The sequence below is a fragment of the Electrona antarctica genome (genome assembly GCF_951216825.1).
Source record: "Electrona antarctica genome assembly, chromosome: 14".
NCBI lineage: Eukaryota > Metazoa > Chordata > Actinopteri > Myctophiformes > Myctophidae > Electrona > Electrona antarctica.
In genome coordinates this window covers 8,545,966-8,565,555 of record NC_136795.1, presented here as the reverse complement: position 1 = coordinate 8,565,555, position 19,590 = coordinate 8,545,966, and positions in this window count along the sequence as shown.

The window sequence follows — 19,590 nt, the reverse complement described above, 5'->3', positions numbered from 1 at the left end:
TGGCTACCATTTTGCCACTGCTAATTTATTGCCACATCTAAGAAAACCAAGCCCGCAAACCCTCACTTCCTACAGGCTACTTACACACACTACCACTCGCTTACAATACACGGACCTGGCAACACTAACATGCCCTCTTCCATTGGCTCTATCCCCAACACGAGCTTCCATGTTACATTGCGCACTTCCGAAAAGACAACCGGAAGTTACACACTACACACACATTACAAGAACAAGACGAACACAACACTACACGCACACACACACACACGGGTTGCCAGGTCTATGAAAACGAAGCCCACAAAAAATGCCACTCAACACCCTACTTACACACACTACAACTCGCGAACCTGGCAACATTGTAAGCACAGCACAACACACACACACACACACTCATTCTAACTTGGATGGACAGCGCCGCGATTACATACACAGTTTACCATACGTCCTCTTTTGGGTGGCTGTCCGGGCAGTCCGGGTGGTTTTATAAATTCCTTCAAATGTCCGGGGTTTTACACGTATCGCCTGTAGTGTATCGCTACGCTCACAGACCATTCAGACCAATGTGTATTACAATGCACGTTCAATGGTTCGTAGTGGAAAAACACTGTGAGAGGTGGACTTTCAGCCCGAACCCCGGAATGTGTATTCTTCATAACTCTGCATGCGCTGCACGCTGACAGCACTACCACTGGTCCCGACCGCAGATCAGAGAAAGGCTCGCTGGCTGCTCCGCTGTCTGCAGATAGACAGACAGCGGAGAACTATCTCATCATTGACATGCAGAAAAAGTAGGCTGCTGTTTTCTTAGCTTTGTCACTGACCAATGAGAAGCAGATTGTATTGTCTACAAAGGAACTATGTGTCTGTCACAAATAAAAGTTCTGTCCTGCAAGCCCATTTCATGTCAACACAGACAAGGCAGCTGTGCGCGCGGTGAGTCCTGCAAATTATAATGACCCAATATTATTTTGTACAACCTAGCAAAGCATAAGATATGATGGTTTGGAGAATAGGCTGGTCTCTCTTTTTACAAGAGATAAGCCATTGCATACAGGTTCTCCAACTTTAAAATTTCAAGGACCCCCATAACTCTGAGAGTAAAACCAAATGGACCCATAAGAGTCCCATTTGATTCCATTTGTACAGTATCAGAGTTAAAAGTTATAAAAGAGTCCATTTGGTTACATTTGTACACTCTCAGAGTTACAGACCTGTAACGGTCCATTTGGGTCCATGTGTTACACTCTCAGAGTTACAGACCTATAATGGGTCCATTTGGAACCCCCTCAAGGAACCATGAGGGTCCCTGGATCACACCTTTGAGAGCCACTGCTTTAAATAAATACATAACTAATATAGAGCATATTTGATAAATTTATTGTTAGGCTATAGATTATTTTGACATCTGAATTTAACAGAACCGCCCACGCACGACACATGCACATGCACGACGTGCACGTGCATGTGCACATCCACATCCACATGCACGCGCGCATGTGTCCTCTTTTGGGTAATTCAGAATATGGTATGCCTACACAGTTAAAATAATGCAAACACGAAAATTGCGCAAACGACTGCGTCGACACCTGGCGTGGAACAAACGGGACGAACCGAGGCGCATATATGGATAACAACAACAACACTACACGTGCGCGCGCACACGCGCTGCAACACAAAACAGCTGCATAAAACGCGTGTTACTGTGGACTTCTGTATCTGTGGACTTCTGTATCGCAACGCGGGGCAACGCAACTCTGGGATGAGCGGGCCGAAGGCCCGCGAAATTCTAGTATATATATATATATATATATATATATATATATATATATATATATATAATATATATTGTGGCGTCTCGGTGCAGGACCGCGAGCCACGTCTGAGCCCCTCCGGGGGAGACAGCGTTTCCAGACCTGAGCCGACAGCCGCGGCCGTTTTCTCTGTCGGCCAGCGTATTTTCCGGGTTTTTAGACAGCTGGTGGATGGAAAAGAAGCTCCACCATTGCGGCTGAATTCCGCGACGGCCAGATTCCCGGAAACGCTTGCCCCCGCGGGGGTGGAGATTAATTTCCATCCACCAGCTGTCTAAAAACCCTGAAAAAAAGCTGGCCGACAGAGAAAACGGCCGCGCCTGTCTGGTAGTTCTGGCTACGGCTAGAGAGAGACTGAGGGAAGCGGAGCACAGCGGAGACCGCTCGGTTACGTTGTCCATGGGCGGTACCTAGACCTCGTTATCCCCTCAATGACGACTGATAAGCTCCCACCTGTGCTTCCACTCCACCTGCTATAAGAGGCTCCTTCCTCCCTCAGTCTTCAGAGAGACTCCCAGGGGACAGGCTGGCGTACGACTCCTGGTAAGAGACGTTATATTTTCCCTCTCACAGTTGATGGTAGAAATGGATGATTACTATTAATTGTATCTATCTCCTATACCTCCAGGCTGAACGCAATGATGCATGACAAGGAGCATTGGGCTCAATGAATGAGGCATTCATGTGAAACCTGTAAAATGGAGCGAAACCCCCTAAACCATTCACCAGTGAGCTGGAAAAGTGTTGAAACCTACCTAAGGTCCTAGAGAAGGAATTCTAAACCATACCTACCTGGACGCTGTAAGAGAAAGAAAGACATTATTAGTTGAATTGAAGCTGAAGAGACTTTTGTTTAAATTAACACTGGAGAAACCATGAGTTTAACCACTTACCTCTCGGACGACGATCCATCCTTGTCGCCCCCCCTCCCCCCTGAAAAAAGAAAGATTGATGAACATTGAAACACTTACCTTACACAAATGCTTATTTTGCTCCTGTGAATTCAATAAAATGTACTTAACCTTGGAAACTGCCTCTGGTGTTTCTTTGGTTTGAGAACAGCGCCCCCCACAATATAGGCTATATCCAGAGTAGTGCTAAGCATGAACTCTCTAGTAAATCTCTGCAGTGGCATCCGTACTAGATGTCCGAAACACTTACACTGGTTCCTTTCCATGTCAAGGAGCAGCGGTTCTACTCCGAGTCTCTCACGTATGACTGAACTTCTCACCTAAGATAGAGGCCGGCCACCCAAAACTCATTTCGGCCACTTGTATCCATGACCTTATGACCCACACTCCATAATTGAGAGTATAGGAACGAAGATTCCTCGGTATCGAGAGCTTTGCTGTTCTGACTCGGCGCTCTTCGTCACAACAGTGCGGTACGTGCCGCTCCGATTCCCTGGCTGATCTCCTGCGCCGTCCTCCGCTCACTCGTGAACAAGATCCCAGAGATACAAAATGTTATGTTAGTGTGAGGTTAGTGTTTGAATGCATGCGGTCGGACCAATGGTACTTATATGGGCCATAGAAACTAGGATGCCAAGTAAACAATGAACCAGCTAGTATTTAGACTTGAGGCAGATTCTACAAATTCCTTCTAAATCATGACAGTTTTCTGAAAAACCTATGTTTCTATGTCAGTGGTTCTCAACCCCCATCTGAAAATATGTAAATATGTTGTTCCAGGGACCCCCTCGCCCCCCCAGAAGCAAAAGTTTGAGTTAACAACGCTTGCTCTGAAAGAATATATATTTAAAGATTTGTGCCACATTTGCACGATTTTTCACATTTGCACCGAGTGCCGCGCTATGAGCTTGTAGATCTGCTATTTTTCAGTAGCTATAGAATATAATGCATACAAAATAATGCTTAAAACACCAAAAGGGGTTCCCGTCCTGAATGGGTTAAACAACAAATAACATTTGTAAGATTTGTGGTCAAGATAAAATAAACAAGTACAAAATACATGTGTGATGGCAGGATTGAAAATATTATTTTCAAACCTATAACTGAGAATGTACTGTATACTGTACCTCTGTTCAGAGAACCATTATTGTGCTTCAACAACAGCGCCAAGCGACACATGCTGTATAGAGTAGCACGGCATTACATTCCACACGATAGAATTGAACACAAGGGAATATTGTACAGTGTGGAGGGGTGTTGCAGGGGACAGGAATATTGTACAGTGTGGAGGGGTGTTGCAGGGGAATATTGTACAGTGTGGAGGGGTGTTGCAGGGGACATATTGTACAGTGGGAGGGGGTTCATATTGTACAGTGTGGAGGGGTGTTGCAGGGGACATGTTGTACAGTGTGGAGGGGTGTTGCAGGGGACAGGAATATTGTACAGTGTGGAGGGGTGTTGCAGGGGACATGAATATTGTACAGTGTGGAGGGGTGTTGCAGGGGACATGTTGTACAGTGTGGAGGGGTGTTGCAGGGGACATGTTGTACAGTGGGAGGGGGTTCATATTGTACAGTGTGGAGGGGTGTTGCAGGGGACATGTTGTACAGTGGGAGGGGGTTCATATTGTACAGTGTGGAGGGGTGTTGCAGGGGACATGTTGTACAGTGGGAGGGGTGTTGCAGGGGACATGTTGTACAGTGTGGAGGGGTGTTGCAGGGGACATGTTGTACAGTGTGGAGGGGTGTTTCAGGGGACATGTTGTACAGTGTGGAGGGGTGTTGCAGGGGACATGTTGTACAGTGTGGAGGGGTGTTGCGGGGGACATGTTGTACAGTGTGGAGGGGTGTTGCAGGGGACATGTTGTACAGTGTGGAGGGGTGTTTCAGGGGACATGTTGTACAGTGTGGAGGGGTGTTGCAGGGGACATGTTGTACAGTGGGAGGGGTGTTGCAGGGGACATGTTGTACAGTGTGGAGGGGTGTTGCAGGGGACATGTTGTACAGTGTGGAGGGGTGTTGCGGGGGACATGTTGTACAGTGTGGAGGGGTGTTGCAGGGGACATGTTGTACAGTGTGGAGGGGTGTTGCAGGGGACATGTTGTACAGTGTGGAGGGGTGTTGCAGGGGACATGTTGTACAGTGTGGAGGGGTGTTGCGGGGGACATGTTGTACAGTGTGGAGGGGTGTTGCGGGGGACATGTTGTACAGTGTGGAGGGGTGTTGCAGGGGACATGTTGTACAGTGTGGAGGGGTGTTGCGGGGGACATGTTGTACAGTGTGGAGGGGTGTTGCAGGGGACATGTTGTACAGTGTGGAGGGGTGTTGCAGGGGACATATTGTACAGTGTGGAGGGGTGTTGCAGGGGACATGTTGTACAGTGTGGAGGGGTGTTGCAGGGGACATATTGTACAGTGTGGAGGGGTGTTGCAGGGGACATGTTGTACAGTGTGGAGGGGTGTTGCAGGGGACATGTTGTACAGTGTGGAGGGGTGTTGCAGGGGACATGTTGTACAGTGGGAGGGGTGTTGCGGGGGACATGTTGTACAGTGTGGAGGGGTGTTTCAGGGGACATGTTGTACAGTGTGGAGGGGTGTTGCAGGGGACATGTTGTACAGTGTGGAGGGGTGTTGCAGGGGACATGTTGTACAGTGTGGAGGGGTGTTGCGGGGGACATGTTGTACAGTGTGGAGGGGTGTTGCGGGGGACATGTTGTACAGTGTGGAGGGGTGTTGCAGGGGACATATTGTACAGTGTGGAGGGGTGTTGCAGGGGACATATTGTACAGTGTGGAGGGGTGTTGCAGGGGACATGTTGTACAGTGTGGAGGGGTGTTGCAGGGGACATGTTGTACAGTGTGGAGGGGTGTTGCGGGGGACATGTTGTACAGTGTGGAGGGGTGTTGCGGGGGACATGTTGTACAGTGTGGAGGGGTGTTGCAGGGGACATGTTGTACAGTGTGGAGGGGTGTTGCGGGGGACATGTTGTACAGTGTGGAGGGGTGTTGCAGGGGACATGTTGTACAGTGTGGAGGGGTGTTGCGGGGGACATGTTGTACAGTGTGGAGGGGTGTTGCAGGGGACATGTTGTACAGTGTGGATGTGTGTTGCAGGGGACATGTTGTACAGTGTGGAGGGGTGTTGCGGGGGAAATGTTGTACAGTGTGGAGGGGTGTTGCAGGGGACATGTTGTACAGTGTGGAGGGGTGTTGCAGGGGACATATTGTACAGTGTGGAGGGGTGTTGCAGGGGACATGTTGTACAGTGTGGAGGGGTGTTGCAGGGGACATGTTGTACAGTGTGGAGGGGTGTTGCGGGGGACATGTTGTACAGTGTGGAGGGGTGTTGCAGGGGACATGTTGTACAGTGTGGAGGGGTGTTGCGGGGGACATGTTGTACAGTGTGGAGGGGTGTTGCGGGGGACATGCACCGAGCCTTCTGCTGTTGGACAAAGAGGATATGTCATGACACTGACATTCTCACAATGGGCTTGATCAGCCGCAGCTTGTATAGAATTGACAATCTTAACTGTGCCTCTGGCCCCCGAAGCTCCGCCGTGGCTGTCGGGTTAACACTTTCTGGCGGCAGCCAAAGGCAATCAGCCTCGTTCCTATAATGTCATCACACACTACTGTATATAGCGCAGCCCGTTCCAGGCAGAGGTGCTAATCTCTGTTCCAATTCAAATTCCATGCTAATCTTGTGCTCTGAATTCCCGAGGGCAAAGTTGATTTGGGCATTTAGTCTGTCCGTCTTGCCTGACTGTCCGCCTGTCCGCCATGTCTGTCTGTTCGTCCCTCATGCCCTCTCCTTTCTGGCTCGTTCAATATTCATCATCTATCACCTTTCTCCTCCTTCATCTTCTCTCTCTCTCTCTCTCTCTCTCTCTGCCTCTCCATTTCTCCATTCTGTCCTGTCTAAAGTGCAGTTCATCAGTGATAGCCTGGCCATTTAACAGACTGCAGCGCAGAGATGGCCCTTTTACTGCCCTCTAAATCTACTGGCACTGCTCCGTGTGTGTGTGTGTGTGTGTGTGTGTGTGTGTGTGTGTGTGTGTGTGTGTGTGTGTGTGTGTGTGTCTGTGTGTGTGTCTGTGTCTGTGTCTGTGTCTGTGTCTGTGTCTGTGTCTGTGTCTGTGTCTGTGTGTGTGTGTGTGTGTGTGTGTGTGTGTGCGTGTGCACTCTTACATGGGTGATACAAGTGGCATATACGCCTAGTTCAGCTGCATCATAGAACGGGCGTGAATACTGCAATTCATTGCCCTTAGCAAGCATTAAATCTATCAGCAGCACCACAGCTGTTCATCTCTCTCTCTCTCTCTCTCTCTCTCTCTCTCTCTCTCTCTCTCTCTCTCTCTCTCTCTCTCTCTCTCTCTCTCTCTCTCTCTCTCTCTCTTACACTTTCACTCTCTCTCTCTTTTTTTTTCTCTCTCTCTCTTACACTTTCACTCTCTCTCTTTTTTTTTCTCTCTCTCTCTTACACTTTCACTCTCTCTCTCTCTCTGCCTCTCTGTCTGTGAAATATACATCTAAGAGCAGCTCAGCAACACAAGTACAGCCCTAAGCACAACACGCACACACGCGCACACATGCACGCGCACACTTTCACGACGCACGCACGACGCACGCACGCACGCATGCACGCACGCACGCACGCACGCACGCACGCACGCACGCACGCACAAGTTTGCTATTTTGTGATTAATCCACCAGACCCTGAACTCAGAGACAGCAACTGACAGTCCCCATTTTGCACAACCTTAAATTTTAACACTGGCTCATTTTTCTGTCTGAGCTGTGCATGCGTGCGTGCGTGCGTGCGTGCGTGCGTGCGTGCGTGCGTGCGTGCGTGCGTGCGTGCGTGCATGCGCATATGAGCGCATATGTGCGTGCATGCGTGCGTGCGACATGCGTGCGCATATGTGCATGCGCCTGCATGTGTGACATCTAGTGTAGGAAAGGACCAATAATGTGCCGGGGCCTTTTAGTGCTAACAGGCCCTTTGGGAGGATATAGAGAACTGCAGACAGAGAGAAATGAGACAGAGAGGGGGGTGGGGGGGTGGGGGGGGGGGGGGGGGGGTAGATTAGAGTAATGCAGATATAGATAGATAGATTGACAAATGAGATGAAAAACTAAAATAAACAGGGCTATGAATATAGATATTTCATAAGACTACGCCCCGAGCGTCAAGCCCATCCACACACACACACACACACACACACACACACACACACACACACACACACACACACACACACACACACACACACACACACACACACACACACACACACACAACCCTCTGCGCTCGCCCTTCATGCATCAACTGTGAGGGAAACAGAGGTAACAAATCATGACCTCTCTTGGCGAGAGGAAATCAGGTCCACATTATTAGGCCGGTTGCCCAGCCTATCTCAGGCAGGTATTAGTTCCATAAAAAGGCCATTTGGAAGACAGAAGCACATTGTAATGTGTTCCATCTACATTCTGAATGGCAATTTGGGGCTGTGTAGTGACAGCTCTCCACTCGTTATAGGGCAATTTAACAATCCCTTTAAGGCGTACGTGCATGCGCGCGCAACACGCACTCAACACGCACGCAACACGCATGCATGCACGCACGCACGCACGCACGCACGCACGCATGCACACCACATCCAACTATTCCTATACCGTTGGTGATTGTGATGGAATCTGATACATGCGTAGGCTACTGTACATTACATCCATCATGGAGTTTGTTGCTTGATACGCCACTTTAAAGGACAACATTTTACAGCGATTTCTTTATTGATATTTACTATAGTCCAACTAGACCCCATGGGGAATTACATCTGGCCACAAAAGATCACGGGATCTATTGAATCATGTGAAGGAGGACGTAAACTATAGGGGGCTCCCATACTGTGTGTCGTATAGGCTCAATATACAATTTACAATTTACAATTTAGGCATTTAGCAGACGCTCTTAATCCAGAGCGACTTACATTAAGCAATAACAAAAAGCATGGCATACATCACATATATAAAAAGTAGTTATCATGAATCATGCGTAAACTAAGAACGTAACAGTGGAGTATCTATGTAAACTATACATACTATACTATACAAGTAAGACGCATAAACGCGGGAAGCGAACAAAGCTGTTGTGGCAGTCTGACACACACACACGCACGCACGCACGCACGCACGCACGCACGCACGCACGCACGCACGCACGCACGCACGCACGCACGCACGCACACACACACACACACACACACACACACACACACACACACAGACCTCTGTATCGTTCCAATTTCAGCTGCCCTCTGGTGGCGGGCGGGTGGTGTTACAGCGTGACACACAGACACACAGACACACAGACAGACAGACAGACAGTTTTGGCCAGCTTCTATAGTTAGTGCTCACTTCGTTCGCAATAATATATTATACATGTGTACTATAAAGTGCTATGACTACATAAAGTGCAATTCTAGAGCTGTCTACATAACAAGCTATAAGTCTGTTTAAAATACTATCTAAGTCTACATAATGTGCTATCTAAGGGGCTAGGCTAGGGCAAGTGCTACGGGCCATGTCAGTTTGTCACCTTGCCACACCGAAGCCATGCTACTGATACGCTGAGTTGAACTCAGCGAATCCATCTCTCAGCAATCCATCTCTAGCGCACTGCGAAACGGGGATAACGGGGAAACTTGCGCATTCATGGCTGATACCTACAATAAGCCTCTCCGACCTACATACTTACTTATTTAATGGAATAAAGGGTTCTATTTGTACAGCCACTTATGGGAGTCCGTGGCCTACGAACCCCATTGAAATTAAAAGGAGTACCACTGCTCTAGTATGTGCCAGTTTGAGTCCCAACATTACATCAGTGCCAGTTTGAGCCATGCAGTATGGGGAACGTCGCCAGGAACTGTATTACAATATCCATTTGTGACGGATGGGGATATGCATGCAAGTTTGATCCATATAATGGAGTCCATGGCTTGCTACCCCGTGTACGATGACATTACATCAGTCACAGTGCGGGTTTGGGGCCATTAATGGAGCCTGATGGTCTTTCTCTGTCGGGAAAGCTTTGATCTGAAGCTCGGACATGAATATTTCAGAACCGAGTTGAGGCTCAAGCACAGTTCCCCTAGGTGCTATCGAGACCCATCTTTCACTCTCTCCCGGGATCTCAGGTCATTACGTGAGAGAGAGAGAGAGAGAGAGAGAGAGAGAGAGAGAGACCTGAGCCATAGCCTAAGTGTGTGTGAGAGACAGTGAAAATGGTGTTCAGAAGCATTATTATGATCACTGAGAACATAATGATGTCAAATTGAGGGAGACATTTCCTTTTTTACATGAACACAACACGTAAGAATGGTGAAACACACTAACGCGCACACTACTGTGCACACTACTGTGCACACTAACGCGCACACTACTGTGCACACTACTGTGCACACTACTGTGCATGCACACTACTGTGCACACTACTGCACACACAGCACTGAACTCCCTATTTATTTTCTTACTTCAAACAGATCAGCCCATTTGTGGCTACAGTATTTAGTGTTCAATTAGTGTTCATAGTTTATTACTTTATTTGATCAGGCATGGCTCTGGGCTGCAGTGTTGCCATGTTATTATGCAACTTTCGGCTTAATAGTTTTTTCTGTCAAGTTGATATTGGTTTTTGCGAGTTATGTTTTTTTGGGCTTGTTTCTAACGTGTAGTTGCTTATTATGGGCTTGCTTCCTAATGTTGTTTAACCCAGTGGTCCTTCACATTTTCATGTGAAGGACCCCCAAATTAATTTGTATTTGTACGTTGACCGCCATCTGAAAATATTTTGCCAGAGACCCCCTTATTTGTGTTGTTAAAAATAATCATTTTTTAAGCCGATCTAGAAGCTCACAATGTGTCGTCGACTCGTCGCGTTGTGAGCTTTGTACAGTAGATCGACTTTTTTTGGTTGCTGGTTGTTTATTTCTCTTGCACACTCTGGCAACACTGAATGTCCTTAATTGTGTGGGTAAATATGGGTCATTCACATGTGGGGACCAAGACAAAAAATAAAATGAAGACTTGCCATCTCCGATTTACTTACCGTATCGGCGTGATGGGTAGGTGCCGCCTTGTTGGGAGATGGCAGGTTTGCGTCTCCAATTATTGGAGCTTCTGAACGATCCTTTAGCTCCATGGACACTGAACTCCATATTCCATGGACACTGAACTCAATATTGGACCCAATCGCCAACAAGCCACAATTTTCTGAATTTTTTTTAAAACTTAAAATGTTTTTTTTTCTTTTATTTTTTTCAGAGAGACAAATCAGGAGAAATGTTACTTTACTATCAACCTTTCTTTGTTTCCGGCAACACACTCTTGCGAGATGTAGCGCCAGTAAACATACTGTAGGATGTTTGCGAGATCTGCCGTCAGACGGTGCCCACTTAGAACACCATTTGTGTATCATCCACCGCCTTTGGTGGGGGCCAGTGTTGTTTTTGGCAGCAAAATTTGATTTTAGTTTTAGTCGTAGTCTTTTGAATAGTTTTCATATAGTTTTAGTCACATTTTTGTCACCTGAAATGCCTTAGTGTTAGTCTAGTTTTAGTCGACTAAATGTCATGCGATTTTAGTCGACTAAATCGACAGTTGATTTAGTCGACTAAAATGTATTTTGGTGGGCCTTGATGCCGTCGTAATGACTGATTTTACACTTGCTGAAAATAGCCGATCTACAAGTTCACAATGCGTCGCGCTGCGACGCATTGTGAACTTGTAGATCGGCTATTTTCAGCATGCAACCAAGTGTAAAATGACTTATACTGGATCTCTAGTCCACTAGTCGCTTCCTAACATTTTAGTCTAGTTTTTATTTGTTGACGAAATTGTCAGTATATTTAGTCTTAGTTTTAGTCATCATAGCTTAGTTTTCATGTAGTTTCCATTTAGTTTTCGTCAGTGAAAAAGGGTAGTCGACGAACATTTTTCGTCTTAGTTTTAGTCGACGAAAACAACACTGGTGGGGGCCTTAATTAATTTGGCCATTATCCTCCGAGCTTCTGGGGTGAACTGTATGAGTTCATGAATAAAGTGGGTTAAAATTCATTATTGTGCATTCTTTGTATTGGGACATTAATCAGCCTTTTGTTTGTTTTGATGAATTATCCTTACGTGCGCTCTCTGTACCCATGTGTTAATGGGCTCTATGTTATTCATTGTTGCCCATGTGTGTCTTTTCACTACAGATCAAATGTTGTCTACATTTGCTCTGTAAACCACTCAGCGTTCAGTTCATAATTATTGTGATTTATTGCGACCATGTACAAACTCTCACTAAAGTGTTGCAATCTGTGTCTGTCTTTAATCTTTAACCGGAGGTCCACTGTCGATTAGGAATTAACAGTCATGTTATAATGTAAACAACCAGCTACCACTTATTATCATGCACGCAGCCACGCACGCATGCAGGGACACAGTGACATTGTAAATGATGCATTTATATCGTGCCTTTATCCAACTACTTGGGAACATCAAAAGTAGAATGAAAAAGCAAGCAACAAAGTATGAATTTTAAATCATTAGCTCATCTATTCTAAAACACCCCACAGGCTTGTTTCTTCTTTTATTAGTGGTGTTGGATTTGTATCTAGTCTGTGAACTACTTTGCTTTTTCATCTCATGTCTCTCTTTTTCTCTTCAGGTTTACCCTCAACATTTGCATGTCGACCAGCTAAGCACCAATTGGTCTCTGCTGTGGTTCTTTTCATCTGAGCTGCTGAAGAAGAAGAAAGATAATTGAAAAACAGGTGAGCAGAAAGTATAGAAGCCACTGGAGCAAACACTGGCAGAGGATGCAAGTGCGTGTGTGTGTGTGTGTGTGTGTGTGTGTGTGTGTGTGTGTGTGTGTGTGTGTGTGTGTGTGTGTGTGTGTGTGTGTGTGTGTGTGTGTGTGTGTGTGTGTGTGTGTGTGTGTGTGTGTGTGTGTGTGTGAGACTGTGACTGTGCACGCGCGCGTGACTGTGCGTAGTGGGGGGATCATTACTGCTGAAAGACACGATCAAACACAAACACATGGGTTATACGGTTGGCTGTGCATATACACATTACACATGCATGCATGCACGCACGTACGCACACACACACATTATTTATTTGTATGGCTTTGTTTATCCAACAAAGCAAAAAAGAATGAAACTATCAGAGATATCGGATAATATATAATAATATAACTGCAGTCCACAGGCCACATCAAGGGAGTGTATGCATAAAGATGATGCTGAGCAAGATACACAAAGACTACCTATACAGTTTGAAAAGGAAACGTCACACACACACACACACACACACACACACACACACACACACACACACACACACACACACACACACACACACTTTTTCTTGTTACCGCACACTTTTTCTTGCATACAAAAGAACATGAAATACCGTTTCCCCTCAGTTATTGGCAGTGCAACATAAAACATAGAGCCTATTTAAAAACATATACTGTAAGCTAAAAACTAAAACAAAACATGGAAAAACATTTAAAAAGAGCCCCAGTATGTATGATGACGTGCAATTCATATGGAAAAGTTAAAAGTTACCAACACCACGCACAGCTGAAGAATCTGTTCTACAAAGAGAGAGACTGCTTTTTCTCTCTCTATAGCCCATAAACAGACGTAAAGACTAAAAAACACTCAGGCAAAAATACGGAGAAGTTCTGCAGACAGATAGATGGATGAAGAAGCACAGGCAGGCAGATGAATGAAGGTTCCGGAGTTCCATTTATTTTCAGAGTTCAATACAGCATCAGACAGCCGGTTCCGGAGTTCCATTTATTTGCAGAGTTCAGAATATAGCATCAGCCATGGGGCCGGAGCCCCATGGATCCCTTCAGCCCCTCGGCCTCCAGACTAACACTCTAACACAGATAGGCATTTTACTAGAGTCTTTATACAGAGAGAACAACAGATGCAAAGGTGGTCTCAGGTTACCCCACCCCCCCTGAAGTCTAAAGTGGTCAACATTGTCCAAATTGTCTCCATATATGGTCACCAGGAAGCAAGCACAGGAAGAACAGTAGGTGTCCTGCAGGGCCTGCTATCAGCAAACCCCCGACCATTTGTTTGGTCAAGCCCTGTTCTGAAATTCCTAGCCTCTGTGTCCTGACATGTTTGCCCTGCTGAAAGACAATGTAATGTCACACTACACTAAACAGTTGTTTAAGCTATATTAGTGTTAATTGTGATTTCCATATACATCACAGCCTATGAATAAATAAAGTGGCATCGTGCTATCCTTAAAAAAAACGTTTTATAAAAGTGCTGTTGTGCATTCCAAAGTGCATTTCTTATCCAGTTCAGTCCAACACTTCATTCAGTTTTGTCCTCGTTGTCCTTGCCCTAATGCTCTAGCCTGGCTAATAAGCCAGACCGAATCAGCCGTTGGCAAAAAAAAAATTGCCTGCCGGCGGATTACGGTCTGGAGAGGCTCAATTGTACGCCCATTTCCTACACCAGAGAACTGGTGTGGCCAATCGGGACACGGTATGCAATATGGGCGGGCTTTGGTACAGTGACGTTCAATGCTTGAGACCTTTGACTGACAGTAGCTCTGACCAATTGCGTCAAAGAGAAAATGTTTGAACCCGCCCCCCGGGAAACAAGATCCATACACAGCATCTCCAGACTCAAATACCACACGACAGTGTGATTTGAGTCTGGCTTATTAGCCAGGCTACTAATGCTCATGTTTTGGGGCAGCGGTGGCCTAAGGGTTAGAGGAGCACACTTGTTGCCGGGTTCGATTCCCCGGACGGGCAGGAAAACTCTGGGTGGGGAAGTGATTGTCATCACTCACCCAACACCGCTGAAGTACCCTTGAGCAAGGCACTGAACCCCCAACTGCTCCCCCTGGAGCTGCTTAGTGGCCAACAGTATAAGACTGTGGTTGTACTGGTCAGCTCCCAGATTTTAATGTGAGTATGTGTGTCTGTGTGTTTCTATGTGCAGGGCGTTGCTGAAAATGAGCACTTGTGCTCAGCTACTACCATGGGTAAATAAAAAAACGTACCTTTTCCCAGAGGGTAGGAGCACAAACAGGCCGTGGGACTCTGGGGGGGATGATGCGGGTCCCCAATGATGCTGGTGGCTCTTCTGGCACAGCGCTCTTTATAGAGCACCAACAAGGGGGCTCTGCTGTCTTTCTTGTGTTTGTATCTTTTTGATTCATTCAATCATTCATTTGAAATCAATCAGTCAATCAATCAATCAATCAATCAATGAAACACCTCTGTGCATAGGGAAATACTCTGCAGGCAGCGAATGGGCAGATTTCCTTTCCGAAAGACAAAATATGACACTCTCTCTAAATTAGATATTTGTGCCAGTCTTATACACTTAGAGTAATAGTCTGTGTTCTGAGTCCAGTAATATTTCATTGCATCATTATCATTAAACATTTTTAAATGGCGTATTCTGATGGCGTATTCCAATACGAATTTGCTACTTTATTGGGCATTTTATTTACAGTACGCGAAACAGAATGTGTCTTTGGTTCAATGCACTTTTTGCAAGTCATAATGGCTGATACATGAAAGACAGTGTGGGCGTGTACGTGGGCTGTCTCCCTGGATATTGATATCATGCACTAGACCAGTAGAGAGAGTGCTACAGTACAAGCAACAGACCAGAGAGTGCTACAGTACAAGCAACAGACCAGAGAGTGCTACAGTACAAGCAACAGACACATCATAGACCAGAGAGTGCTACAGTACAAGCAACAGACACATCATAGACCAGAGAGTGCTACAGTACAAGCAACAGACACATCATAGACCAGAGAGTGCTACAGTACAAGCAACAGACACATCACTAGACCACTAGACTGCAGTACAAGCAACAGACACATCATAATCCATACATCTATCCTTCCCGACAGTTGCTTTGGCACTGATTTGTTTTTTGTCCTCCCTTTGAAGTCCCACCACCTTTTTTTCATTTATTTCTTCCTAAAAGCATTGCTTGGAAACCATGGCACCAGTGTACATATATTCTGTATGTATACTGCATGGACCAATTTCACCCATTCCCTTTCTCTTTTTCTTTGATATGCCACTCACTACTACACAGCCTAATACAGTTTTTTTTTATCTGCTACCTCAACTAATGTTTCGATTTCAGTCACTTGTTGTCTCAGCCATTGTCTGCAACATTTAACCTACATTACATTATTATGAACTTAGACTTCCAAGTGTCATCACTCACCCAACACCGCTGAAGTGCCCTTGAGCAAGGCACTGCACCCCCAACTGCTCCCCCTGGAGCTGCTTAGTGGCCAACAGTATAAGACTGTGGTTGTACTGGTCAGCTCCCAGGTTTTAATGTGAGTGTGTGTGTCTGTGTGTTTCTATGTGCAGGGCGTTGCTGAAAATGAGCACTTGTGCTCAGCTACTACCATGGGTAAATAAAGGATTAAAAAAAAGAAAAACATGCCTTTTCCCAGAGGGTAGGAGCACAAACAGGCCGTGGGACTCTGGGGGGGATGATGCTGGTGGCTCTTCTGGCACAGCGCTCTTTATAGAGCACCAACAAGCACCAACAAGACGGCACTACTCTGCCATCTTTCTTGTGTTTGTATTTTTTTGATTCATTCAATCATTCATTTGAAATCAATCAGTCAATCAATCAATCAATCAATCAATGAAACACCTCTCTGCATAGGGAAATACTCTGCAGCGAATGGGCAGATTTCCTTTCCGAAAGACAAAATATGACAATTTTATATTAGATATTTGTGCCAGTCTTATACACTTAGAGTAATAGTCTGTGTTCTGAGTCCAGTAATATTTCATTGCATCATTATCATTAAACATTTTTAAATGGCGTATTCTGATGGCGTATTCCAATACGAATTTGCTACTTTATTGGGCATTTTATTTACAGTACGTGAAACAGAATGTGTCTTTGGTTCAATGCACTTTTTGCAAGTCATAATGAAATGATGGTTGATACATGAAAGACAGTGTGGGCGTGTACGTGGGCTGTCTCCCTGGACATTGATATCATGCACTAGACCAGTAGAGAGAGTGCTACAGTACAAGCAACAGACCAGAGAGTGCTACAGTACAAGCAACAGACACATCATAGACCAGAGAGTGCTACAGTACAAGCAACAGACCAGAGAGTGCTACAGTACAAGCAACAGACATATCATAGACCAGAGAGTGCTACAGTACAAGCAACAGACCAGAGAGTGCTACAGTACAAGCAACAGACACATCACTAGACCAGAGAGTGCTACAGTACAAGCAACAGACCAGAGAGTGCTACAGTACAAGCAACAGACCAGAGAGTGCTACAGTACAAGCAACAGACACATCATAGACCAGAGAGTGCTACAGTACAAGCAACAGACACATCACTAGACCACTAGACTGCAGTACAAGCAACAGACACATAGACCACTAGACAGTACAAGCAACAGACACATCATAATCCATACATCTATCCTTCCCGACAGTTGCTTTGGCACTGATTTGCTTTTTGTCCTCCCTTTGAAGTCCCACCATCTTTTTTTCATTTATTTCTTCCTAAAAGCATTGCTTGGAAACCATGGCACCAGTGTACATATATTCTGTATGTATACTGCATGGACCAATTTCACCCATTCCCTTTCTCTTTTTCTTTGATATGCCACTCACTACTACACAGCCTTAGCCTAATACAGTTTTTTTAATCTGCTACCTAAACTAATGTTTCGATTTCAGTCTCTTGTTGTCTCAGCCATTGTCTGCAACATTTAACCTACATTACATTAATATGAACTTAGACTTCCAAGTGTATAGGGAATTCACAGATTGTGGGAGTTTTTAGGGCATGTGGTTCCCAAAGTGGGATCCGGGGACCACTAGGGGTCCTTGATGCAGTTCCAGGGGGTCCCCAGCTAAATTATAGTGTTTGGAACCAAGTGGTGCCCTTATGGGGCTGTAACTCTGAGAGTGTACAAATGGTTAGGGTCCATTTGGTTCCATTTGTACACTCCCAGAGTTACATTAACATTGATTTTACAATACAAATTGGGGTTTTTACAGTACGTGAAACAGAATGTGTCTTTGGTTCAATGCACTTTTTGCAAGTCATAATGAAATGATGGCTGATACATGAAAGACAGTGTGGGCGCATGTGGGCTGTCTCCCTGGACATTGATATCATGCACTAGACCAGTAGAGAGAGTGCTACAGTACAAGCAACAGACCAGAGAGTGCTACAGTACAAGCAACAGACCAGAGAGTGCTACAGTACAAGCAACAGACACATCATAGACCAGAGAGTGCTACAGTACAAGCAACAGACCAGAGAGTGCTACAGTACAAGCAACAGACACATCATAGACCAGAGAGTGCTACAGTACAAGCAACAGACCAGAGAGTGCTACAGTACAAGCAACAGACACATCATAGACCAGAGAGTGCTACAGTACAAGCAACAGACCAGAGAGTGCTACAGTACAAGCAACAGACACATCATAGACCAGAGAGTGCTACAGTACAAGCAACAGACCAGAGAGTGCTACAGTACAAGCAACAGACACATCATAGACCAGAGAGTGCTACAGTACAAGCAACAGACCAGAGAGTGCTACAGTACAAGCAACAGACACATCATAGACCAGAGTGCTACAGTAAAAGCAACAGACACATCATAGACCAGAGAGTGCTACAGTACAAGCAACAGACACATCATAGACCAGAGAGTGCTACAGTACAAGCAACAGACACATCATAGACCAGAGAGTGCTACAGTACAAGCAACAGACACATCATAGACCAGAGAGTGCTACAGTACAAGCAACAGACACATCATAGACCAGAGAGTGCTACAGTACAAGTAACAGACACATCATAGACCAGATAGTGCTACAGTACAAGCAACAGACACATCATAGGCCAGAGAGTGCTACAGTACAAGCAACAGACACATCACTAGACCAGAGAGTGCTACAGTACAAGTAACAGACACATCACTAGACCAGAGAGTGCTACAGTACAAGCAACAGACACATCACTAGACCAGAGAGTGCTACAGTACAAGTAACAGACCAGAGAGTGCTACAGTACAAGCAACAGACACATCATAGACCAGAGAGTGCTACAGTACAAGCAACAGACCAGAGAGTGCTACAGTACAAGCAACAGACACATCATAGACCAGAGAGTGCTACAGTACAAGCAACAGACCAGAGAGTGCTACAGTACAAGCAACAGACACATCATAGACCAGAGAGTGCTACAGTACAAGCAACAGACCAGAGAGTGCTACAGTACAAGCAACAGACACATCATAGACCAGAGAGTGCTACAGTACAAGCAACAGACCAGAGAGTGCTACAGTACAAGCAACAGACACATCATAGACCAGAGAGTGCTACAGTACAAGCAACAGACCAGAGAGTGCTACAGTACAAGCAACAGACACATCATAGACCAGAGTGCTACAGTAAAAGCAACAGACACATCATAGACCAGAGAGTGCTACAGTACAAGCAACAGACACATCATAGACCAGAGAGTGCTACAGTACAAGCAACAGACACATCATAGACCAGAGAGTGCTACAGTACAAGCAACAGACACATCATAGACCAGAGAGTGCTACAGTACAAGCAACAGACACATCATAGACCAGAGAGTGCTACAGTACAAGTAACAGACACATCATAGACCAGATAGTGCTACAGTACAAGCAACAGACACATCATAGGCCAGAGAGTGCTACAGTACAAGCAACAGACACATCACTAGACCAGAGAGTGCTACAGTACAAGTAACAGACACATCATAGACCAGAGAGTGC